Source organism: Monodon monoceros, unplaced genomic scaffold (genome assembly GCF_005190385.1).
Source record: "Monodon monoceros isolate NGI ecotype Baffin Bay Population unplaced genomic scaffold, NGI_Narwhal_1 Super_Scaffold_20, whole genome shotgun sequence".
In the NCBI taxonomy this organism is placed as follows: domain Eukaryota; kingdom Metazoa; phylum Chordata; class Mammalia; order Artiodactyla; family Monodontidae; genus Monodon; species Monodon monoceros.
The window spans coordinates 59,810,055-59,836,234 of record NW_021703777.1 but is presented as its reverse complement, the minus strand read 5'-3'; the positions used below and the strand labels follow the sequence as shown (position 1 = coordinate 59,836,234).

Below are 26,180 nucleotides of genomic sequence, written 5' to 3'. Positions count from 1 at the left end.
GTCCTGGGGGTCCTGGGGCTGGTGCCATTCTGCTGGTGGGAGGGCTATTTCCTCACATGACAGGCTGAGGGGCTGTGATGGTCTCAGGGCTAGTGCCTGCCCACTGGTAGGTATAGTATTGCTGCTGGCTGCAGGGCCCTGGGGTTCCTGAAGTTAGTGTCATCTTGCTGGTGGGTGGGAGTGGGTCCCAACATCTGACTGTGTGGTCCCTGGGCAGTTCCAGGACTATTGCTGGTCCTCTGGTATGCAGGGCTTGGTCCTAGGGCTTTATGGTGGACAGGACCATGTCCCAAAATGTCTGTGGGCTCAGAGGGTCTTAGGGCAGTTGGCCTGCTGTTGGGTAGAGATGTGTCCCTGCCCAGTTAGCTGCTTGGCCTGAGGCATCCCAATACTGGTGCCAACAGGCTGGTGGGCAGGGCTGGGTCCCATCACTAATAAGCTAGAGGGAAGATTCCAAAATGGTGCTTGTCAGCACCAGTGTCCTTGCGGTAGAATGAGCTCCCAAAGATGGATGCCGCCAGTGTCTATATCCCTATGGTGAGCTCCAGTTTCATCCTGCCTCTACAGGAGGCTCTCCGAGATCAGCAGGTGGGTCTCACCCAGACTCCTTTTAAATTACTGTTTCTGCTCTGGGTCCAGAGTGTGTGAGATTTTGTGTGTACCCTTTAGCAGTAGAATCTCTATTTCCCACAGCCCTCTGCATCTCCTGAGAGTAAGCTTCACTGGCCTTCATAACATGTTCTGAGATCTCATCTTCCTGGTGCAGGACCCCTGGGCTGGAGAGCTTGATGTAGGGCTGACACCTCTTGCTCCTTAGGGAGACTCTCTGAAATTGTCATTATCCTCCCATTTGTGGGTCACCCACCCAGGTATATGGGTCTTGAGTATACCGCATCTTCAGCACTCCTACCTGTCTCATTGTGGTTCCTTCTTTATATCTTTAGTAGTAGAAGATCTTTTCTGCTAGTCTTCTGCCTTTCTCATCAATAGTTGCTCTGTAAATAGTTGTAATTTTAGAGTGCCTGTGGGAGGAGGTGAGCTCAGGATCTTCCTACTCTGCCATCTTGGCCACTCTAGGAATCTTTTTTTTTTTTTTTAAGTGCATTTCTTTCTCTGTTCTGCTATTGGTTTCTTTGGAAAGCATCAATTATCTGCTAACTGGGCATCATTGAAGGTTCTATAACCATTCATCAGAAATTTAAGATCCCTTTCTTAAGGCACAGGCAAGACCCAAAGTCCTATTTAGCCAGAATAATCACCTCAGGTTAGAATTTTATCCAGGACATTTATTATTATTTTATTTTTGAGCTAGAAAGCTGTACTGAAGCACATTGTGACAAAGGGAGAGTGTGGGTTTTTAATTTGTTCCTGGGAATAAAATATCAGTTTATTTTCTTTTCTGCCTGAAGCTATTTGCTTGCTTCACTTAATAATTAACCCCTCAGAAGAACCAAAAAGCAAAAACACAAAAACAAAAACTTTTCAAGGGTAAAACTATAAGTTGTTTTCTCAGACCATTAATAATTTGGTCAGCAGAAGCTGAATTAACTATAAAGTTATAACTATAAAAGCTGTTTTACATAGTGGAAAGAGAGAGCTCAAGAATGACCTAGACATTTGTTAAAATCTTTACTTCACCACCTGGCTACTGTGCAGTCTCGGGTAAGTTTCTTATGTGTAGTAAGCTGAAATTTCCACACCTGTAAGATAAAAATAATATTACCTATCATATAGATATTTGGGGGGAAAATGAATACCATAAGTACAATACTGTGACTAGAACATGGTAAGTAGTCAGTAGGTAGTAATTGTTCTCATTGTTATTATCTTTCATAAATTCACAGGAATTAGAGAATTAATCTTTTTAAAAACTATTTAAAATGTGAGTACTATTGTAGAAATTTAGAAGAAAAGGTAGCATTTTTACTTGAGCTGAACTATTGGATCAGGAATAGACCATAAAGATTTCTCTACTTACTAGAATTTTCCTCTCTCCCAACCTGACAGAGAATGTTGAGGAAATCTTTGTTGAAAATTTGTATTACAGATATCTCCACTTTTAGATAAGAATAACTTATAGATAAAATAACATTCAAATTCATAAAACCAGTATTTTACTAACCATTGTTCATGTGTCAAAAATTGGTTTAGATGAGAAAAAGTTAGATATATAAAATTAAGAAAAACAATATTCTCAAAACTTTGCTTTCTCATGGATAAATTCTTTCACTCATTTGCAAAATGCCATAAATTGTTTAAAATGCTAGATATACACATTTATATAAAATTTAATTTTTTGTCTATTACTGTGTAAGAATAAAGTAATATAGAATAAAATCTTTATTTGAAGGTAAAATAATGTAGAGTTTTACCCTTAAAAAATGGGATGTCTTGAGACCTACATGTCTTTATTTTATACTCTGCAAAGTCAGCTTGAAAGCGTCTAGTCCAGACTTTGTTTTCGGAAAACAAAATGACTTTTTAAAATATAATACATGACAGATGGATGAAAACATATACACACATGCACGTTGAGTGTTCTTTCACACTGATTCCTCAGTGAAAGGAGAGTCTAATGAGAGTTCCTATGAATGGTGACCAGGAGGTGACACAGAAGAACTGTATGCTCACCTTTCTTCCTTAATTTTACTTTGTTAAGACTTGACATTGTTCATGTAAGACAAGCTTTGTTTGTTCCCTAACATTGTACTTCTTCCACCATCATTTAGTGTTTCAACTCATTTATAAACTCATGAGATGAGATGAAATACAATACATTTTTCCTAATGGAATCTTAATCTTTTTCTCATTCAGTAGAAAACTGAAATTTAAGTTACCATTACCTTTGGGCAACTGTGAGATATACACTAAGTCTCTGGAGTTTGAAATACCGTGTTGGGTTTCTATCTTTGAAAATATTAACAACTGTAAATACTAAAGCTGGAGGGTTAAAAATGTTTCATTAAAATTCTTGTGGAAGTAAGGTGCTGTGGTCAGAAGAATCTCTCTTCTCTTGACTCAAATCCAGCCTAAGAACTTGTGGAATCCAGGTGTGGGAAAGCTGTATGCCTAGCTGGACCAGCATGCCAACACAAGTACCAAAGAAACTGCCCCGTAACAACTTCATGAAATCGATATTGCCCCAGTTTTGCTGCTGTGGAATTTGATGCTTAAAAAGTTATGGCAAATTAAGAAGGTCACACAGCTGATAAGTGGTGAAAAAGACTCTCCTTGACTAAACTTTATTCAGCTCCTCTAAGCCCTCTTCTCAACCAGACCAAACTGTGGCCCCAGTCCTGCTAGGCCTGCATAGTCCAATTTTAGTGAGAACCCTGTTAAGCCAGTTTAGAGAGAATCCTCTACCCTCTATATCTGATCAAATTCCTCATGCCCCACATTGGCCTGCCTTCAGCAAAAATCCCAAGTCACTTTAGCAAGAATTCCCCTTACTCTTAATATCTCCTCTTAGAAATTTCCCATCCACCAACAGCCGCCACTAACCTGCTCCTCTACTGTGTTCCCTTTTCCTTATTGTATTCAGGGTAGAGCTCAGTCTCTCTCCTCTATTGCTATAGTCTTGACACCTATCACAATAGTCTGGAATAAAGTTTGCCTTACCATTTTAACGTGTCAGAATAATTTTTTTCTTTAACAGAGACAAAACCAAGAATGGAATCAAGTCAGCTGAACTCAAAATCCTGGTTCTTTTCCTTAAATTGCTCAACATTTTCCTTTTCCTTAATAGCTCAACATTTGATATTTTTATTCTCTAACATTAAATTTCTGTTCTCTTAACTAGGCATATTAAAATAGTTTTTTTAAAAAGCAGTAGACAGACAATTCTATTTTTGGATAGCAATGAGCATGACACCTAAAAATTTTTCAAAATCACTTTTTTATGTCACAGAAGTATTTATAATACGGTTTATTTCCTTTTTAAAAAATCTCTGCAGGCCATATGGTCTGTGGGCCAGTGCCTTCTCTGAACCATCCAATGAACTTGGTCAAACATACTTAGTTTAACAGGAAGAGAATTAGCAGATTTTCTTTTTCCATTGTAGAGGTTTTTTTTTTTTTTGGTAATTTTATTGAAGTATAGTTGATTTAAAATGTTGTGTTAGTTTCAGGTGTACAGCAAAGTGATTCAGTTATACTTCTTATACATATATTTGTTCTTTTTTAGAATCTTTTCTCATATAGGTTATCATTGAGTAGTTTTAATGACTTTTCCTGCTGTCATAATTATAAATATTAGTTAATGTTGCATTGAGTTGGTGTGTGATATATGTGATTTAAAAAATGGGTATGTAAAGTAAGTTTCCAAAGAATAGTGGTTTTCATTTAATACCTTCATTCATTCATTATGTGGTAATATTTGTTATTATTGCTGAGAGAAAAATGTAACAAAAAATCTTATTAGAAAATCCCTTTTTTGTGGTAGCTATGATGTCTCTCATCACAACTAAGTTTAAACAATTAGAGGTGATTTTCAAAATCTGTAGTCCTATATTTTGGCTGTTTTAAAAATAGAGTTTGTCACTACTTATCACGTTTATTTTTTAATTAGACAAGAAAGTGTTTATTTTTCTTCATAGTTGACACTTTCCTTCTACTTCATCAAAAGCTTTCATTTTCCTAACTTTAATGCTTTATTGCTGCCTGCTGTCCTTAAAGAGATCATGTTTTCCATTGCCTATGAAAGATCATGCTTAAATTGTGTTCTTTGCTACATCACACAAACAATAGTTTTAATAGTTTTCCTTATTAACTGTACTTTGCCTACTTTAAGAAAAAAGTCAGATAAACAAACATCTTCAAGCACAAATGTTTTATTTATCCTGATTTTATTACTCAACATTTATAATCCCTTGAATAAAAACAATTACTAGTGACTTAGGCAATACTTGAAGATCATATCATTTTCACAACCACTGTATGTGATAATTATTATAATGCCCAAATTTTAATCTGAAGGGTTTAATTTACTTTACCTCTCTGAATTCCCACAAACTGTAAGTAATTAATCTTGGACTTGAAACTTGGTCTTTTAAAAATTCAAAGCATTTTACATTTGATCTTCACAAATGTACAATTGAGCAGTAAATATTTATTGTTGATGCTTAATTAAAGTTGTCTGTATCCATTAATCTGTTTCTCTATGCTTCAGAAATGTGCTTACCGTGCCTTGAAGAATATTGAAAGTAAAGCTTGGGTGTTCCAATAGAAAATCTTAAAGATATCTGGGTTTTATTTAACGGGACCTATTTCATTACAGAAAAAAAATAATTCTAATGTATATTTATGCAGCATCAAAAAGAGCATATCTGACATCAAAAATTTTTGGCTCAGGTTTATTCTGTTAAAGTGTGTCATTCACTTTAATTATCTTGAATACTTGCCCTCTTCTGTTTAATACTGTTGATATATATATATATATATATATATATATATATATATATATATACATACATACTTAGAGAATGAACTTATGGTTACCAGGGGGAAGGATAACAGGGAGGGATAGGTTGGGAGTTTGTGATTGATGTGTACACACTGCTATATTTAAAACAGGTAGCTAATAAGGACCTACTGTAAAAAAAATAATTAATTTTTTTAAAAAAAGACTTTCCCTGACCCCTTCCTCTCCTGGAACTATCTCACTAGCCCATCTTATTGTCTAAGGAAATAAAAACATTTATATATGTGTGTGTGTGTGTATATATATATATATATATATATATATATACTGCAGCTTTAAAACCATTCTCAGAAACACTAGGTTTACATATATGTACTTGGCCTGCTAAAAATGTATTCAGCCCACCCCTATGTATCAATAGCTCCCCTTAATCCGTACCCCCTGCTGTTCCTTGTTCTAAGAAGCTAAGACAACACTAACATTTGTCTGCGACAATTATGCTTAGAATTTACAAAAGCATGCTGATGCAAGCCAAACAAGTAGTTTGTGGACTTAGAAGTGGCTTGAATTTCTTTTGGGCTTGCTACTTTATTCTTGTTACTCCCCTGCCCGACTGCCATCAAGCTCAGTTCAATTCCATTTAAGCCTTTAGCATACAGACTGTATTTGTCATCACAGCTGATAAAGACAGAATTTATATGATTATACCGATTTTTGCAACTTTACTACTGAATTCAATTTGAAGTCAAATATATTTTATGATTTAAAATATGTAAAAGAATATGGCCTCAAAATACATAGTACTTAGTATTGTCCACTTTGAATGACACTGAGCTGTCTTCCACTGAATAAGAGTTGATATTAGTACTACAAAACTTTATAAGGCATTTACTACAAACTGGAAAAATATTCTATTCAGCACTGAATTTAGGGCTGAAATCTCCATTTCAGTGTGGAGGCAGCGTTACCTCTGTTTAATGATCTTATTTTAAGTTTTGATAAAAATATCCTCAGGTTTTAAAGGTTAATGTTCCTGAAAATACTCAAAGCAGATTTCATCAGAAAATATTTCTTCTTATTCACAGTTGTATGTATGCCATATAGTACTTTTTAAATAAATGAGGGAGATGCCTCATTACAAGAATGTACCATGTAGATTAGACTGCCTATATAATGCAAACACTGATATATTAATGACTACTCAAGCAACTGGTTTCTTTTTTTCTTTAACATCTTTATTGTAGTAAAGTTGCTTTACAACGGTGTGTTAGTTTCTGCTTTAAAACAAATTGAATCAGCTATACATATACATATATCACCATATCTCCTCCCTCTTGTGTCTCCCTCATACCCTCCCTATCACACCCTGCTAGGTGGTCACAGAGCACTGAGCTGATCTCCCTGTGCTATGAGGCTGCTTCCCACTAGCTATCTATTTTATATTTGGTAGTATATATAAGTCCATGCCACTCTCTCACTTCGTCCCAGCTAACCCTTCCCCCTCCCTGTGTCCTCAAGTCCATTCTCCACGTCTGCGTCTTTACTCCTGTCCTGCCTCTAGGTTCTTCATAACCATATTAATATTTTTTTAGATTCTATATATATATGTTAGCATATGGTATTTGTTTTTCTCTTTCTGACATACTTCACTCTGTATGACAGACTCTAGGTTGATCCACCTCACTACAAATAACTCAATTTCATTTCTTTTTATGGCTGAGTAATATTCCATTGTATATATGTGCCACATCTTCTTTATCCATGCATCTGTCGATGGACACTTAGGTTGTTTCCCTGTCCTGGCTATTGTAAATAGTGCTGCAGTGAACATTGTGATACATGACTCTTTTTGAATTATGGTTTTCTCAGGTATATACCCAGTAGTGGGATTGCTGGGTCATATGGTAGTTCTACTTTTAGTTTTTTAAGGAACCTCCATACTGTTCTCCATAGTGACTGTATCAATTTACATTCCCACCAACAGTGCAAGAGGGTATGCTTTTCTCCACACACGCTCCAGCTTTTATTGTTTGTAGATTTTTTGATGATGGTCATTCTGACTGGTGTGAGATGATACCTCATTGTAGTTTTGATTTGCATTTCTCTAATGATTAGTGATGTTGAGCATTCTTTCATGTGTTTGTTGGCAATCTGTAAATCTTCTTTGGAGAAGTGACTATTTAGGTCTTCTGCCCATTTTTGGATTGGGTTGTATGTTTTTTTGATATAGAGCTGCATGAGCTGCTTGTACATTTTGGAGGTTAATCCTTTGTCAGTTGCTTCATTTGCAAATATTTTCTGCCATTCTGAGGGTTATCTTTTTGTCTTTTTTATGGTTTCCTTTGCTGTGCAAAAGCTTTTAAGTTGCATTAGGTCCCATTTGTTTATTTTTGTTTTTATTTCCTTTTCTCTAGGAGGTGGGTCAAAAAGGATCTTGCTGTGGTTTATGTCATAGAGTGTTCTGCCTATGTTTTCCTCTAAGAGTTTGATAGTGTCTGGCCTTACATTTAGGTCTTTAATCTATTTTGAGTTTATTTTTGTGTATGGTGTTAAAGAGTGTTCTAATTGCCTTCTTTAACATGTAGCTGTCCAGTTTTCCCAGCACCACTTACTGAAGAGGCTGTCTTTTCGCCATTGTATATTCTTGACTCCTTTATCAAAAATAAGTTGACCATATGTGCGTGGGTTTACCTCTGGCCTTTCTATCCTGTTGCATTGATCTATATTTCTGTTCTTGTGGCAGTACCATACTGTCTTGATTACTGTAGCTTTGTAGTATAGTCTGAGGTCTGGAGGTCTGATTCCTCCAGCTCCGTTTCTCTTTCTCAAGATTGCTTGGGCTATTCAGGGTCTTTTGTGTTTCCATACAAATTGTGAATTTTTTTGTTCCAGTTCTGTGAAAAACGCCATTGGTAGTTTGATAAGAATTGCATTGAATCTGTAGATTGCTTTGGGTAGAATAGTCACTTTCACAGTGTTGATTCTTCCAATCCAAGAACATGGTATATCTCTCCATCTGTTTGTATCATCTTTAATTTCTTTCATTAGTGTCTTACAGTTTTCTGCCTACAGGTCTTTTGTCTCCTTAGGTAGGATTATTCCAGGGTATTTTTTTCTTTTTCTTGCAATGGTAAATGATAGTGTTTCTTTAATTTCTCTTTCAGCTTTTTCACCATTAGTGTATAGGAATGCAAGAGATTTCTGTGCATTAATTTTGTATCCTGCTACTTTACGAAATTCGTTGATTACCTCTAGTAGTTTTCTGGTAGGGTCTTTAGGATTCCCTATGTATAGTATCCTATAATTTGCAAACAGTGACAGCTTTACTTCTTCTTTTCCTATTTAGATACCTTTTGTTTCTTTTTCTTCTCTGATTGCTATGGCTAAAACTTCCAAAACTATGTTGAATAATAGTGGTGAGAGTGGGGAACCTTGTCTTCTTCCTAATCTTAATGGAAATGGTTTCAGTTTTTCACCATTGCGAATGATGTTGGCTGTGTTTTTTCATATATGGCCTCTATTATGTTGAGGAAACTTCCCTCTATGCCTACTTTCTGGATGGTTTTTATCATAAGTGGTGTTGAATTTTGTCAGAAGCTTTTTCTGCATCTATTGAGATGATCATATGGTTTTTCTCCTTCAATTTGTTAATATGGTGTATCACATTGATTGATTTGCCTATATTGAAGAATCCTTGCATTTCTGGGATAAACCCCACTTGATCATGGTGTGTGATCCTTTTAATGCGCTGTTGGGTTCTGTTTGCTAGTATTTTGTTGAGGATTTTTGCATCTATGGTCATCAGTGATATTGGCCTGTAGTTTTCTTTCTTTGTGACATCTTTGTCTGGTTTTGATATCAGGGTGATGGTGGCCTCGTAGAATGAGTTTGGGAATGTTCCTCCTTCTGCTATATTTTGAAAGAGTTTCAGGAGGATAGGTGTTACCCCCTCTCTAATTGTTTTATAGAATTCGCCTGTGAAGCCATCTGGTCCGGGGCTTTGGTTTGTTGGAAGATTTTTAATCACCATCTCAATTTCAGTGTTTTGATTGGTCTGTTTATATTTTCTATTTCTTCCTGGTTCAGTCTCGGAAGGTTGTGCTTTGCTAAGAATTTGTCCATTTCTTCCAGGTTGTCCATTTTATTGGCATAGAGTTGCTTGTAGTAATCTCTCATGATCCTTTGTATTTCTGCAATGTCAGTTGTTACTTCTCCTTTTTCATTTCTAATTCTATTAATTTGAGTCTTCTCCCTTTTTTTCTTGATGAGTCTGGCTAATGGTTTATCTATTTTGTTTATCTTCTCAAAGAACCAGCTTTTGGTTTTGTTGATCTTTGCTCTAGTTTCCTTCATTTCTTTTTCATTTATTTCTGATCTGATCTTTATGATTTCTCCCCTTCTGCTAACATTGGTGGGTTTTGTTCTTTCTCTAATTGCTTTAGGTGTAAGGTTAGGTTTTTTACTTGAGATGTTTCTTGTTTCTTGAGTTGGGATTGTATTGCTATAACCTTCCCTCTTACAACTGCTTTTGTTGCATCCCATAGGTTTTGGGTCGTCGTGTTTTTATTGGCATTTGTTTCTAGGTATTTTTTGAATTCTTCTTTGATTTCTTTAGTAATCTTTTCATTATTAAGTAGTGTATTGTTTAGCCTCCATATGTTTGTATTTTTTACAGATTTTTTCCTGTAGTTGATATCTAGTCCCATAACATTGTGGTCAGAAAAGATACTGGATATAATTTCAATTTTCTTAAATTTACCAAGGCTTGATTTGTGACCCAATATATGATCTATCCTGGAGAATGTTCCGTAGCACTTGAGAAGAAAGTGTATTCTCTGTTTTTTGAATGGAATATCCTATAAATATCAATTAAATCCATCTTGTTTTTAATGTATCATTTAAAGCTTCTCTTTCCTTATTTATTTTCATATTGAATGATCTGTCCATTGGTAAAAGTGGGGTGCTAAAGTCCCCTACTATGATTGTGTTACTGTCGATTTCCCCATTTTTGGCTGTTAGCATTTACCTTATGTATTGAGGTGCTCCCCTGTTGGGTGCATAAATATTTAACAATTGTTATGTTTTCTTCTTGGATTTAATCCCTTGATCATTATGTAGTGTCCTTCTTTGTCTCTTGTAATAGTCTTTATTTTAACATCTATTTTGTCTGATATGAGAATTGTTACTCCAGCTTTCTTTTGATTTCCATTTGCATGGAATATGTTTTCCCATCCCCTCAGTTTCAGTCTGTATGTGTCTCTAGGTCCGAAATGGATCTCTTGTAGACAGCATATATACAGGTCCTGTTTCTGTATCCATTTAGCCAGTCTATGTCTTTTGGTTGCAGCATTTAATCCATTTACACTTAAGGTAATTATCGATATGTATGTTCCTATTACCATTTTCTTAATTGTTTTGGGTTTGTTATTGTAGGTCTTTTCCTTCTCTTGTGTTTCCTGCCTAGAGAAGTTCTTTTAGCATTTGTTGTACAGCTACAACAAATTGCAAAGCTGGTTTGCAAAGCTGGTTTTGTGGTGCTGAATTCTCTTAGCTTTTGCTTGTCTGTAAAGGTTTTAATTTCTCCGTCGAATCTGAATGAGATCCTTGCTGGTTAGGGTAATCTTGGTTGTAGGTTTTTCCCTTTCAGCACTTTAAATATGTCCTGCCACTCCCTTCTGGCTTGCAGAATTTCTATTGAAAGATTAGCTGTTAACCTTATGGGGATTCCCTTGTATGTTATTTGTTGTTTTTCCCTTGCTGCTTTTAATATTTTTTCTTTGTATTTAATATTTGATAGTTTGATTAATATGTGTCTTGGTGTGTTTCTCCTTGGATTTATCCTCTATGGGACTCTCTGCGCTTCCTGGGCTTGACTATTTCCTTACCCATGTTAAGGAAGTTTTCAACTATAATACTTGAAATATTAGCTCAGACCCTTTCTTTTTCTCTTCCTTTTTTGGGTCTCCTATAATTCGAATGTTGGTGTGTTTAATGTTGTCCCAGAGGTCTCTGAGATGGTCCTTGGTTCTTTTCATTCTTTTTTCTTTATTCTGCTCTGTAGCAGTTATTTCCACTATTTTATCTTCCAGGTCACTTATCCGTTCTTCTGCCTCAGTTATTCTGCTATTGATTCCTTCTAGAGAATTTTTAATTTCATTTATTGTGTTGTTCATCATTGTTTGTTTGCTCTTTAGTTCTTCTAGGTCTTTGTTAGTGTTTCTTTTATTTTCTCTATTCTATTTCCCAGATTTTGGATCATCTTTTCTATCATTACTCTGAATTCTTTTTCAGGTAGACTGCCTATTTCCTCTTTATTTGTTTGGTCAGTTGGGTTTTTACCTTGCTCCTTTATCTGCTCTGTGTGTCTTTGTCTTCTCATTTTGCTTAACTTATTGTGCTTGTGGTCTCCTTTTTGCAGGCTGCAGGTTCGTAGTTCCCATTATTTTTGGTGTCTGCCCCCAGTAGGTTAGTCTGGTTCAGTGGGTTATGTAGGCTTCCTGGTGGGGGGGACTGGTGCCTGTGTTCTGGTGGATGAGGCTGGATCTTGTTTTTCTGGTGGGCAGAACCACATGTGGTGGTGTCTTTTTGGGTGTCTGTGAACTTAATATGATTTTAGTCAGCCTCTCTGCTAATGGGTGGGATTGTGTTCCTGTCTTGCTAATTACTTAGCCTAGGGTGTCTAGCACTTTAGCTTGCTGGTCATTGAGTGGAGCTGGGTCTTAGCATTGAGATGGAGATTTCTGGGAGAGCTTTCACCGTTTGATATTATGTGGAGCTGGGAGGTCTCTGGTGGACCAATGCTCTGAACTTGGCTCTCCAACCACAAAGGCACAGGCCTGACACCTGGGTCCAGAAGAAAAGGGAGAGAGAAAGAAAGAAAGGAAGAAAGGAAGGAAGGAAGGAAGGAAGGGGGGAAGGGAGGAAGGGAGGGAAAGAATGAAAGAAAGGAAGAGAAAGAAAGAAAAAGTTGGTAAAATAAAAAATTATTATAAGAATAAAAAAATTAAAAATAATTTTAAAAAAGAAAGAAGAGAGAACAACCAAACCAGAAAACAAATCCACCAAAGATAATAAGTGCTAAGAACTATACTAAAAAAAAAAAAAAAAACAAAACCGACAGACAAAACCCTAGTACAATTGATAAAAGCAAATCTATACAGACAAAAATTACACAAGGAAGCATACACATACACACTCACGAAAAGATAAAAAGGAAATATATATATATATCTTTGCTCCCAAAGTCCACCGCCTCAATTTTGGGATGATTTGTTGTCTATTCATTTATTCCACAGATACAGGGTACATCAAGTTGATTGTGGAGATTTAATCCACTGCTCCTGAGGCTGCGGAGAGAGATTTCCCTTTCTTTTCTTTGGTTGCACAGCTCCTGGGCTTCAGCTTTGGATTTGGCCCCGCCTCTGTGTGTAGGTCGCCTGAGGGCCTCTGTTCTTCCCTCAGACAGGACGGGGTTAAAGAAGCAGCTGATTAGGGGGCTCTGGCTCACTCGGGGGGGGGGGGGGGGATGTATGGAATATGATGCGACCCTGTGGTGGCAGAGGCCAGCGTGCTGTTGTAATAGCCTGAGGCCTGCCGTGTGTCCTCCCAGGGAAGTTGTCCCTGGATCACGGGACCCTGGCAGTGGCGGGCTGCACAGGCTCCCAGGAGGGGAGGTATGGATAGTGACCTGTGCTTGCACACAGGCTTCTTGGTGGCTATAGCAGCAGCCTTATCATTTCATGCCCACCTCTGGGGTCCGTGCTGCTAGCTGCGGCTCACGCCCATCTCTGGAGCTCCTTTAGGTGGTGCTCTGAATCCCCTCTCCTCACGCACCCCGAAGCAATGGTCTCTTGCCTGTTAGGCAGGTCCAGACTTTTTCCCGGAATCTCTCTTGGCTAGCTGTGACGCACTAGCCCCCATCAGGCTGTGTTCATGCAGCCAACCCCGGTCCTCTCCCTGGGATCTGCCCTCCGAAGCCCAAGCCTCAACTCCCAGCCCCCACCCGTCCCAGCGTGTGATCAGACAAGCCTCTCGGGCTGGTGACTGCTGGTCGGCACCGATCCTCTGTGTGGGAATCTCTCCACTTTGCCCTCTGCACCCCTGTTGCTGCGCTCTCTTCTGTGGCTCTGAAGCTTCCCCCCCCCCCGCCACCCCCCATCTCTGCCAGTGAAGGGGCTTCCTAGCATGTGGAAACTTTTCCTCCTTCACAGTTCCTTCCCAGTGGTGCAGGTCCCATCCCTATTCTTTTGTCTCTGTTTTTTTCTTTTCCCCTACCCAGGTACATGGGGGAGTTTCTTGCCTTTTGGGAAGTTCTGAGGTCTTCTGCCAGTGTTCAGTAGGTGTTCTGTAGGAGCTGTCCCACATGTAAATGTATTTCTTATATATTTGTGGAGAGAAAGGTGATCTCTAAGTCTTACTCTTCTGCCATCTTGTAAGTCTCTGGTTTCTTTCTTATTTCCTCTTTTGATTAATAATTTAGGAGTGGTATGGAAAACAGGGTGGTAGAAAGGTATATTAGATACAGTATTATGGGTGAAAGGGTGTAGAAAATAGAAGGGAATATTGAATGTTTAGTGTAGAAAAGGAAAGGAATCTTGAGAGAAACACAAAAATATTGATACTTTCATGAACCAATACTCCTTGTACACATCAAAACTTCCGAATACTTTGTGATGAGAGTTCTTACATATTTAACTATAGAGTCTTTTGACTTTTTGTTTTCTTAGGGAATGTTTTTGGGCATAGCAGACATATTAGCTCGCTAACAGACAATTTGAACTAATCTATAATATTGAAGGCCATTAAAATCTATTTGGCTGGCAAACGAAAATTAAAATGTAAAAGTGTTAAAACTAATCTTTGTTATAATTAACGAGGCTTGGATTAGGAACAGCCATAAAGCCCAACACTGAGAAATGGTGCTGAAAATTCTTTGTGATTCTTCTTCCAGTTTCATTTTGATTTCTATCTCTAAAAACATCTGAAAAGTTGTTTAAGCATGATGTTAAATGGTGAATGCTAGAGATTATAGTATTACAATTTCATATATTTGCTTAATAAGTATTTGCTTTTTTCCCTCTCTCCGTTCTTTCTTCCCTCCCTCCTTCTATTTCCCATTCCTCCCTCCACCCTTCCCCCTTCCTTCTTTCCTTTTTTCCTTCTTTCCTTTCTTTCCAGTTCTTAATAAAGAATTCATGCAGTATAAATTCTTCTTCGGAAGATTGAATCTTAAATAACATTTCTTTCATTTATGAAATTTTAATATTCATCCTATACAATGCTATAAAAATAAACATTATTTACATATGTATTTAAACAATATTCTAATACATAAAAACATGTGTTATTTTTAAAAGAGAAAATATCTGTAGTTTTATATCTATGTAGATATTTGCAGATAAGTCTTGGGAAACACTGCAAACTAAATAAGGTTTTCTTTTTGAAGCCATGTTGTGTTTCGTCTCTGCTTCATTTTCAGCTCTCATATTGTCATCCAAGCCCTCACTTCTCTTGTCTCACAGAGATTGTTACTGCTGTGCTCTGTTTTGCACCTTAGTTTGAATTTTATTAGTATATTATTGGATAAGGCAGAAAAAGAAATCACTGAAACATCTGCCAAAGATCATCTGGAACTTCCATGTGGCAAGAGAATGTCTTTAGCATCCAGCAGAAATGGCTATGTATTCTCTTCCTGAAGGCATTCACATGAAGGGCCTCTATCACTATCCCTGCTTATTTTCCATTATTTAGTCAACTGACAATCAAAATATTTTTCGTGGTGCTCGTCTGATTCCTCTACTGCCTTTATTTAAGTCCATTGCTTCCATGTGTTCCTCTGAAGAGAAACGATTAAATAGCAGTTCTCTCAAGACTGAAAAAAAAGTTTTTATTTTTGAAAATCCACAAAATTACCCAGATTCCCTTAGAAGAAAAAATTGGGGTCATAGGCACAGAAATGAGTTCTATCAAATGGAAGAGTCCCAGGTATTAAAAGGTAAACTAGATTTTAGCATACAGATGTCTTTTCTTACACAAAACCTGACAATTGCAGGTTTGAGCAGCTTATTATATAGTCATTGCTTCCTCTTCAATAACTCATTTTGATATTTTGTAATTTGCCAAAACGTGCCTTTGTGATCCCACAGGCTCTTAAGTACTTTGTAATGAGTGTGTATGAACAGATGGAAAATGTTTTCAATTTCAGAGAAAACCACTAATAGATGTCACCAGCTATTAGAAAAGCTCAGGTGGCTCCATTTTCCAAGGAAAGGTATTGTCATAAAGCTCTTCATTTTTTAATAAAATGTTTGCTCATTTATACCTGGATGGTAATTTAAGATTTCACAAGTCTAAACAGATTACAACTATAGTTGGAAATTATTTAGTGCTAAATAGCCTGGAAATCCAATCTCAAGAATCTCACCTGAAAACAGTAATGACAATCCAGGTCATTTTATTAGCACAACATGAATTAGTATAAAAACAATCCCCTTGACGAAGTGGACAAAGACATTTCACTAAGAAGTCAAATCCATGCTTGAGCTTTGGTGATAATCCCTCTTTTAAAGTAAAAAGGAGTATACCTTCTGTCCTCAATTTGTATCCCAAACTAACACATCTTCTCAAAGAGAAACACATCAAAGGAATGATTGTAGCAGAGGCTGTTCCCAAAGTATAGTCTATCTCATGTTCAAAAGGTAGTTACTTGTTCTCCAAAATGCAGAGCCATTAGCTGTTAACTCTCCCCTCAAAATTCACAACAGCTCCTTCTTTTACAAAGCTCTTGGTCTGATATCCTGTGGAAGAAATAAGAAGATTTCTGGTCTAATTAGTTTATTTTCGGCCTTTGTTACCTCTCTTTTACTTAGTAAAACATTGGTCAAAAATAAATGCAATACCATCTGTGCAATGATTGATATAGCATGTGCTTCTTTATTTAGAGCTCCACTAACAGGAATTATTTATATGTAGGTTAGGAAAGAATGGAGCTAGCAATTCTTTCTAGCAAAGTAACTTCCTATAGTTTTAAGGAGTGCTTCATGGCTGCATTTCTTCCTTACTTGGATATGAAGTATTCAATATATATTTTGGATAAATGCTTTTCTCTTGTCATGGAAAATAGGTGGTCTAACACCATCCAGAGTGCTGACACTACACTTCTTTTAGTATCATGGACATCATGTAAATGTAATTACATCAAAACCAAAGTTAGTAACAATAATATATATCTTTTAATAAGAGTGTTTCAATATAGAACAAAAAAGTTAAAAAAAATTATAGGTCTAAGGGCTATGTCGAATGCACATTGGAGTTTCTTCATATTTTGTTTCACCATGGAGACAAACCATCTGACAGTGGTACTTCTGATGAGCCTACATTTTAGAGTAGTAGCAATTAGACAATGTTGTACAAGCAATATGCATGAGAAAAGTCACTGCTTTTAAAAATATAACTACTCTAAGGATATCATTTGCTTTGATCTCAATGACTTTTATGTATAGATTCATAGGTTTAGTAATATAATTTTTTAAACAAGACAAATGGCACACACCTCACTTTCTTCTTCATTATAAATGCTAGGAAGTTCCCACTTGTGATTATATTATTTAGCTAGGGATTATTGATATAATTTTCTTAGCCTCACTATCCAACTTTTATAACTTGCTTTCATTTTCATTTTTCTTTTCAAATAGATCTTGGTCATATGGTGTGCATTATATTTTTTAAAATTTCAAATCAAATCACCTTTTAATCATTTGTTTATGTACATGTAGCTTTAAGTCTAAATGAATTGTTTATGATAAGATGGACTTACTCTTCTTAAACACACGTTAGAATAGAATTTAGAATCCCATTTGTAATATGGCTTAACAAATGAAGGGCTGTAATTAATTCATGAGTTAAATTAGTGTCCCTAAACATAGCCATCTGCATCAAAATTTCTCCATGAAATTTTTGGCCTCTATGAAGGGATGTTTTAATTTCTAACTTTGAATATTAACATTATTAAGACAAGAAATTTTATGCTTCTGTTCTTTTTACTCAAATGAACACACACACATACATAATTATCTTAATCACACATGAAATTAATAGAAGATTAAATAATGGAGAAGAAAAGATTAGTGAACTTGAAAAGATAGTTAAAGAAACTATCCAAAATGAGACAGAGAAAGAAAATCTGTGGAACAACTTCAAGTTGCCTGATTGGGGTCCCTGAAAAAGGGGAAGGGCAGAAAATATTTGAAGTAATAATGGCTAGAATTTTTCCAATTTTATGAAAATAATAAATCCACAGATTTAAGAATCTCAACAAATCCCAAGCAAATAAATATGAAGAAAACTACCTTAAATCATAACATCATATTGCTCTGAAGTAAGTACAGAGGAGCAAATATATAGAGATGATAGCAGATTTCTTATCAGAACGATGCAAGTAGGAAGACAATTGAGCAGTGTTCTTCCACTTTGTCTTCATTATCCCTCTCACACAGAAGACTTTTTAAATATATATTTTTTCCTAATCAATCCTGCCTGATGAAATCTCAGTACTTCAGATGTAAGGTATATCTGTTCAATATATACAGGTATACATACAAATATTTGTTCAAAATTATATATATATTGTATGTACTGTGGCTCTTTTGAGAGACACAAATCATTTCATATGACCCCCCCACCCCAAGAATAAACTTTCACTCCCTTGAGGGTGGTCTTGCCCCATTGAGGATGCATGCAGAAAGTAACGTATTGAAAATAATGGGGGAAACTGTCAATCTGGGATTCTATATCCAGCAAAAATATCCTTCAAAAAACTAAGAAATAATAAATACTTTTTCAGATACAAAAGTGCTGAAAGATTTCATCACCAGTACAGCTGTACTATAAAAAAGGAAGGGCAGAAGGAAGGTAATACCAGATCAAAATCTAGATCTACACAAAGAAATGAAGCACAGAAAAAATGGAAACAGCTTTTGAAAATATAAAGGCTTTTCCCTTTATTACTTACATCTCTTTAAAAAGGTAATTGACTGAATTAAACTATTAACAATGTTTTGTGAGGTTTGTAACTTTACCCCAGTGAAAATAAACAGAAAATAAACATTAAAAATACTCAAAATAATGGCTATTAATAAGAGGTATGAAGAAAATAAAAGAGTATAATGGTTTAGTAATTGACCACAATGGTGGAAGCAGGCACTGGTATTGAAATGATAAATTTCTCCTTGAGGAGCTCAGGAAGTCAACCACAGGAGAATTCTAAAGTCAGAATAATCAAGGCAGGAGAAATAGTTAGAACAAAGATTCTTAAAAAAACCTACACAGAAATCAAAGTGTGTGGTGTAGTGATAAAAGATGGGATGATTAGTTGTCAACTCCGCAGAAAGAATACAGATTGGGGGGAGTGTTCAAAGGAGGAATAACAATATTCAATAAGTCTCTGGGGTCAAAAGGACCTTGTTTTGGGGAGAAAAGAAAATGGAGAAAGAGGAAAAAGATAGGATTAGACCCAAAGGGAATATTTTTTGACACATCTCATTATTGAGTTTGACATACCAAAGGATATCATAATAACATGGTTTTAATCTAAGCATATTCATTCGACCACCTAAAAAGCATATTCTCTTATTTTAGATTATCATACATGTTAATAACTTAAGAATATGACCATTAATCTTTCTTTACTGTGACTCCAGTGCTAGTATATAGCTTTCATATCAAAACTTTCATATCCCCCGTTGGACTCTATGCCAGAGCTTTATGACGTGGTCAGAGCTAACCTTTTTTATTCTGTCTAAGCAACCTGTTACTTAAATGTAGTTTATCACATAACACAGAGGCACAATGTTATCAATTATCTCAGACATAGCACAGATAATCTAGTATATTTACTGGCATTTTTGCCCAGGTCTTCATAATTGTTTGGTTAAAGTTGGCATAACATCATAGCAATCTTTTCTTCTATATTTCTTATTCATGAGGTTTTTTTCAGTATCTTTATTGGAGTATATTTGCTCTACAATGGTTCATTAGCTTCTGGTATATAACAAAGTGGATCATCCATACATATACACATATCCCCATATCCCCTCCGTCTTGTGTCTTGCTCCCACCCTCCCTATCCCACCCCCCTAGGTGGTCACAAAGCACAGAGCTAATCTCCCTTTGCTATGTGGCTGCTTCCCACTAGCTATCTATTTTACATTTGGTAGCGTATATATGTCCATACCAATCTCTTACTTTGTCCCAGCTTACCCTTCCCCCTCCCCATATCCTCAAGTCCATTCTCTAGTAGGTCTGTGTCTTTATCCCGTCTTGCCCCTAGGTTCTTCATGGCCATTTTTTTTTCTTAGATTCCATATATATGTGTTAGCATACAGTATTTGTTTTTCTCTTCCTGACATACTTCATTCTGTATGACAGACTCTAGGTCCATCCACCTCACTACAAATAACTCAATTTCATTTCCTTTTATGGCTGAGTAATATTCCATTGTATATACATGCCACATCTTCTTTATCCATTCATCTGTTGATGGACATTTAGATTGCTACCATATCCTGGCTATTGTAAATAGTGCTGCAATGAACATTGTGGTACATGACTTGACTCTTTTTGAATTATGGTTTTCTCAGGGTATATGCCCAGTAGTGGTATTGCTGGGTCGTATGGTAGTATTATTTTTAGTTTTTTAAGGAACCTCCATATTGTTCTGCAGAGTGGCTGTATCAATTTACATTCCCAGCAACAGTGCAAGAGGGTTCCGTTTTCTCCACACGCTCTCCAGCATTTATTGTTTGTAGACTTTTTGATGATGGCCATTCTGACCGGTGTGAGATGATACCTCATTGTAGTTTTGTTTTGCATTTCTCTAATGATTAGTGATGTTGAGCATTCTTTCATGTGTTTGTTGACAATCTGTATATCTTCTTTGGAGAAATGTCTATTAAGGTCTTCTGCCCATTTTTGGATTGGGTCGTTTGTTTTTTTGATATTGAGCTGCATGGGCTGCTTGTACACTTTGGAGATTAATCCTTTGTCAGTTGCTTCATTTGCAAATATTTTCTGCCATTCTGAGGGTTGTCTTTTTGTCTTGTTTATGGTTTCCTTTGCTGTGCAAAACCTTTTAAGTTTCATTAAGTCCCATTTGTTCATTTTTGTTTTTATTTCCATTTCTCTAGGAGGTGGGTCAAAAAAGATCTTGCTGTGATTTATGTCATAAAGTATTCTGCCTTTTTATTTTCTCTAAGAGTTTGATAGTGTCTGGCCTTACATTTAGGTCTTTCATCCATTTTGAGTTTATTTTTGTGTATGGTCTTAGGGAGTGTTCTAATTTCCTTCTTTTACACGTAGCTGTCCAGTTTTCTCAGCACCACTTATTAAAGAGTCTGTCTTTTCTCCATTATATATTCTTGACTCCTTTTTCAAAAATAAGGTGACCATATGTGCGTGGATTTATCTCTGGGCTTTCTATCCTGTTCCATTGATCTATATTTCTGTTTTTGTGCCAGTACCATACTGTCTTCATTAATATATCTTTGTAGTATAGTCTGAAGTCAGAGAGTCTGATTCCTCCAGCTCCGTGTTTCTTTCTCAAATTGCTTTGGCTGTTCAGGGTCTTTTGTGTTTCCATACAAATTGTGAAATTTTTTGCTTTAATTCTGTGAAAAACGCCATTGGTAGTTTGATAAGAATTGCATTGAATCTGTAGATTGCTTTGGGTAGTATGGTCATTTTCACAATGTTGATTCTTCCAATCCAAGAACATGGTATATCTCTCCATCTGTTTGTACCATCTTTAATTTCTTTCATCGGTGTCTTATAGTTTTCTGCATACAGGTCTTTTTTCCCATTAGTTATGTTTATTCCTAGGTATTTTTGTTGTTGTTGTTGTTGCAGTGGTAAATGGGAGTGTTTCCTTAATTTTTCTTTTAGATTTATCATCATTAGTGTATAAGAATGCCAGAAATTTCTGTGCCTTAATTTTGTATCCTGCTACTTTACCAAATTCATTGATTGGCTCTAGTATTTTTCTGATAGCATCTTTAGGATTCTCTATGTGTAGTATCATGTCATCTGCAAGCAGTGACAGCTTTACTTCTTCTTTTCCAATTTAGATTCCTTTTATTTCTTTCTCTTCTCTGATTGGCATGGCTAAAACTTCCAAAACTATGTTGAATAAAAGTGGTGAGAGTGGGCAACCTTGTCTTGTTCCTGATCTTAGTGGAAATGGTTTCAAGTTTTCACCATTGAGAATGATATCGCCTGTGGGTTTTTCATAAATGGCCTTTTTTATGTTGAGGTAAGTTCCCTCTATGCCTACTTTCTGGAGGGTTTTTATCATAAATGTGTGTTGAATTTTGTTGAAAGCTTTTTCTGCATCTGTTGAGATGATCATATGGTTTTTATCCATCAATTTGTTTACATGGTGTATCAAATTGATTGATTTGTCGTCGTGAATGATACTTGATATGATTTCAACATTCTTAAATTTATCACGACTTGATTTATGACCCAAGACATGATCTGTCCTGGAGAATGATCCATGAGCACTTGAGAAGAAAATGTATTCTATTGTTTTTGGATGGAATGTCCTATAAATATCAACTGAGTCCAACTTGTTTAATGTATCATTTAAAGCTTGTGTTTCCTTATTTATTTTCATTTTGGATAATCTGTCCATTGGTGAAAATGAGGTGTTAGTCCCCTACTATGACTGTGTTACTGTCGATATCCCCTTTTATGGCTGTTAGCATTTGCCTTATGTATTGAGGTGCTGCTATGGTGGGTGCATAAATATTTACAATTGTTACATCTTCCTCTTGGCTTGATCCCTGGATCATTATGTAGTGTCCTTCTTTTTCTCTTGTAGTAGTCTTCATTTTAAATTCAATTTTGTTTGATATGAGAATTGCTACTCCAGCTTTCTTTTGATTTCCATTTGCATGGAATATCTTTTTCCATCCCCCCACTTTCAGTCTGTATGTGTCCCTAGGTCTGAAGTGGGTCTCTGGTAGACGGCACATATACAGCTTTTGTTTTTGTATCCATTCAGCCAGTCTGTGTCTTTTGTTTAGAGCATTTAATCCATTTACATTTAAGGTAATTATCGATATGTATGTTCCTATTACCATTTTCTTAATTGTTTTGGGTTTGTTATTGTAGGTCTTTTCCTTCTCTTGTGTTTCCTTCCAGAGAAGTTCCTTTAGAATTTGTTGTAAAGCTGATTTGGTGGTGCCAAATTCTGTTAGCTTTTGCTTGTCTGTGTAACAGTTTTAGTTTCTCCATCGAATCTGAATGAGATCCTTGCTGGGTAGAGTAATCTTGGTTTTAGGTTTTTCCCTTTCATCACTTTAAATATGTCCTGCCACTCCCGTCTGGCTTGCAGAGTTTCTGCTGAAAGATCAGCTGTTAACCTTATGGGGATTCCCTTGTATGTTATTTGTTCCTTTTCCCTTGCTGCTTTTAATATTTTTTCTTTGTATTTAATTTTTGGTAGTTTGATTAATATGTGTCTTGGTGTGTTTCCCCTTGGATTTATCTTGTATGGGGCTGTCTGTGCTTCCTGGACTTGATTAACTATTTCCTTTCCTATATTAGGGAAGTTTTCAACTATAATCTCTTCAAATATTATCTCAGACACTTTCTTTTTCTCTTCTTCTTATAGGACCCCTATAATTCGAATGCTGGTGCATTTAATGTTGTCCCAGAGGTCTCTGAGACGGTCCTCAAGTCTTTTCATTCTTTTTTCTTTATTCCACTCTGTGATAGTTATTTCCACTATTTTATCTTCTAGGTCACCTGTATGTTCTGCTTCAGTTATTCTGCTATTGATTCCCCTAGAGAATTTTTAATTTCATTCATTATGTTGTTCATCATTGTTTGTTTGCTCTTTAGTTCTTCTAGGCCCTTGTTAAACATTTCTTGTATTTTCTCCATTCTATTTCTAAGATTTTGGATCATCTTTACTGTCATTACTCTGAATTCTTTTTCCAGTAGACTGCCTATTTCCTCTTCATTGGTTAGGTCTGGTGGGTTTTTACCTTGCTCCTTCTTCTGCTGTGCATTTCTTTGTCTTCTCATTTTGCTTAACTTACTGTGCTTAGTGTCTCCTTTTCACAGGCTGCAGGCTCATAATTCCTGTTGTTTTTGGTGTCTGCCCCCAGTGGGTAAGGTTAGTTCAGTGGGTTGTGTATGCTTCCTGGTGGAGGGGACTGGTGCCTGTGTTCTGGTGGATGAGGCTGGATCTTGTGTTTCTGGTGGGCATGACTGCATCTATTGGTGTGTTTTGGTGTGTCTGTGAACTTAGTATGATTTTAGGCAGCCTCTCTGCTAATGAGTGTGTTGTGTTCCTGACTTGCTAGTTGTTTGGCATGGAGTGTCCAGCACTGTAGCTTGCTGGTCGTTGAGTGGAACTGGGTCTTAGTGTTGAGACGGAGATCTCTGGGAGAACTCTCGCTGATTGATATTACGTGGGCCTGGGAGATCTCAGGTGGACCAATGTTCTGAATTCGGCTCTCCCACCTCAGAGGCTCAGGCCTGATAGCTGGCCAGATCACCATGACCCTGTAAGCCACACAGCTGGAGAAGATGGGCTATGAGTTGGGTGTCAGCCACTGCCCTGTTGTAGCTCTCTCTTAGCTATCTCCAAAGGTTCACCCAGGTATATTGGGTTATTCCACCATTCCTCATAACTTGCACATGCCAGTCTGGGATTTGTAGATGTCCTCCTTATACTCTTCATTGAAACATCTTGCATTCATTGTGGTGAGAGATATGCTAATAGTGTTGGTTCTCTTCAGTTCAGAGACTGGGACAGTCTGAGCCTGCATGTGGCCAAGTCAGGAGCAGCTGGCCACCAATCCCAAAGTGATAACTTGTCAGATTCCAAGAAGGCTTTCTGCAGCACCCGAGCATTAGTCCCAAGCAGCTGCTCCACTCAGTTGCAGCACTGTGACCGGGGAACTCGGTGGGACCCTCAAGCAAGGATTTCTGCTGGCCCTAGAGCCTGGCTTGCCCACTCAGGCAAGGAGCTGAGGAGAGTGTCTCCCGGCCCGTCCCACCAGAGGGGCAGACACCTGGAAGCTGCACAGCCGACAGCACAGGAGTTCTCATGTTTTTCTATCAGTGTGTATTCCCCACTCCCATAACCCTCCCCTCAAAAACTTAGCATCTGTAGTTTGTTTTAAAAAAGATTTCTAACAATTTTCACAGAATATGGGGATTTCTTATAGCTTATATGAAAATATTAAGCAGTGATGTTCTACATCATTAGCACATGACAAGACAAAAACTTTCAAAATATTAATCCATAATTTCTCTGTGTTTTCTTACATGATTTGACCTTTTCCTCACTCAGAGGAGGGCTAATTTGGCTAAGAGAATGCAGTGGTCAAAATCTGCTTTTTGTGTTTCAAAAGCCTTGTAATTGGAGGGAAATTAAAGCAACTCACATTTTGAAAAATAAATATAGGAGAGAATATCTATGGTATAAAAGCCAGGTATTCTATCTTCAGACTAGATCAGAATGGAAAAAGAAAAGTATCAGAGTAGAAAGAGGGAGTGATTAGATGTGGGAGAATCCCTTTGAAAAAGGGTTTAGACTTCAAGTGGGATGAGCTTCAATTGGAGTGGGACAGTGAGAAACCAGTTAGGTTTGTGTAATCTAAGAGCAAAAAAAAACGAAAAAACAAAAAATGGTGTGTGTATATTTCTTGGTAAACATTAGGAAGTTAGAAAGACCCAATTCTAGGAATATATATGTAATGTCTAGAAATGAGCTTACTTGGTTCTCCCTTGCACCAATATAGTATAGGTGTACCTGAATAATTACACAAACTTAAGAGTACATTTGGCATTAAACTAGACATCATGTGACATCCACAGAGATACTCTCCTGTCCTGGTATGGTGTGAAGCACTAAAGTGAACGCCAACAAGGAATGCTACTGAAAGTAAGAGCAATTAGTCAGACATTAACATGGGATGAAGCAGAGGCACTGGAATGGATCAGTGATGGATGATCATTCAGAATGATGAATGTTTCACTGAATGTCAACAGAGACTGAAGGCTACGAGGACAAGATATTACCTACAAAATCCTTGCCATTCTGCAGGGTACACACAATTCTTGGCAGTAGGGTAGGGAATTTAAATGGACTGGTTTTAAGTTTTCCTGTCTCCACTGAATAGGAGCTTGAAATAAAAATTATACTGAATTATAAAAAATAAAGAAAATGACACTTCTGACATATTTCTGGTTTTGGAGTGAGACATGCACCTTCTATGAATAAAATCTATGTTTCCTCTGAGGCACATCTTACATTACATTTGAACAGTCAAATATGTCATTGTCTATTTGCTTTTTCTCATATACCTGAAAAATGGCAACAAAACTCAGACATTTTTAACTCATTTTTTCCAGATGATTTGTATTGGTTATCAAATGTATTACTTAAATTTAAAAAACAAACCCACAATATCTTTTTCTCTGTAGAAAAAAAGGACTCTTCTAAAATTATAACTAGAGTTGATATCTTTTCCATGTATTATATTCAGCTCATGGAACATAATCACATTAAAGGATCCTAACTTAGGACCTCACCCCATCATGTTATATGCCACATATTGTTTATAAATTAGTTAGCCACTTTCTCTCTACTTATATTAGCAATTCTAACCAGATGTTTTTTCAAAATTTATAGAGTATTTATTTTAAAACACACTTAGAAACAGTATGGTTAAGTCTTAGGTAGTAATAT

The 26,180-nt window shown here is 36.6% G+C and overlaps 1 pseudogene; it reads left to right on the top strand.

Moving 5' to 3' along the window:
* The first annotated feature begins 507 nt into the window (after positions 1-507).
* The window catches only part of LOC114902402, a 50,116-nt pseudogene continuing 24,443 nt past the window's right edge, over positions 508-26,180 (top strand).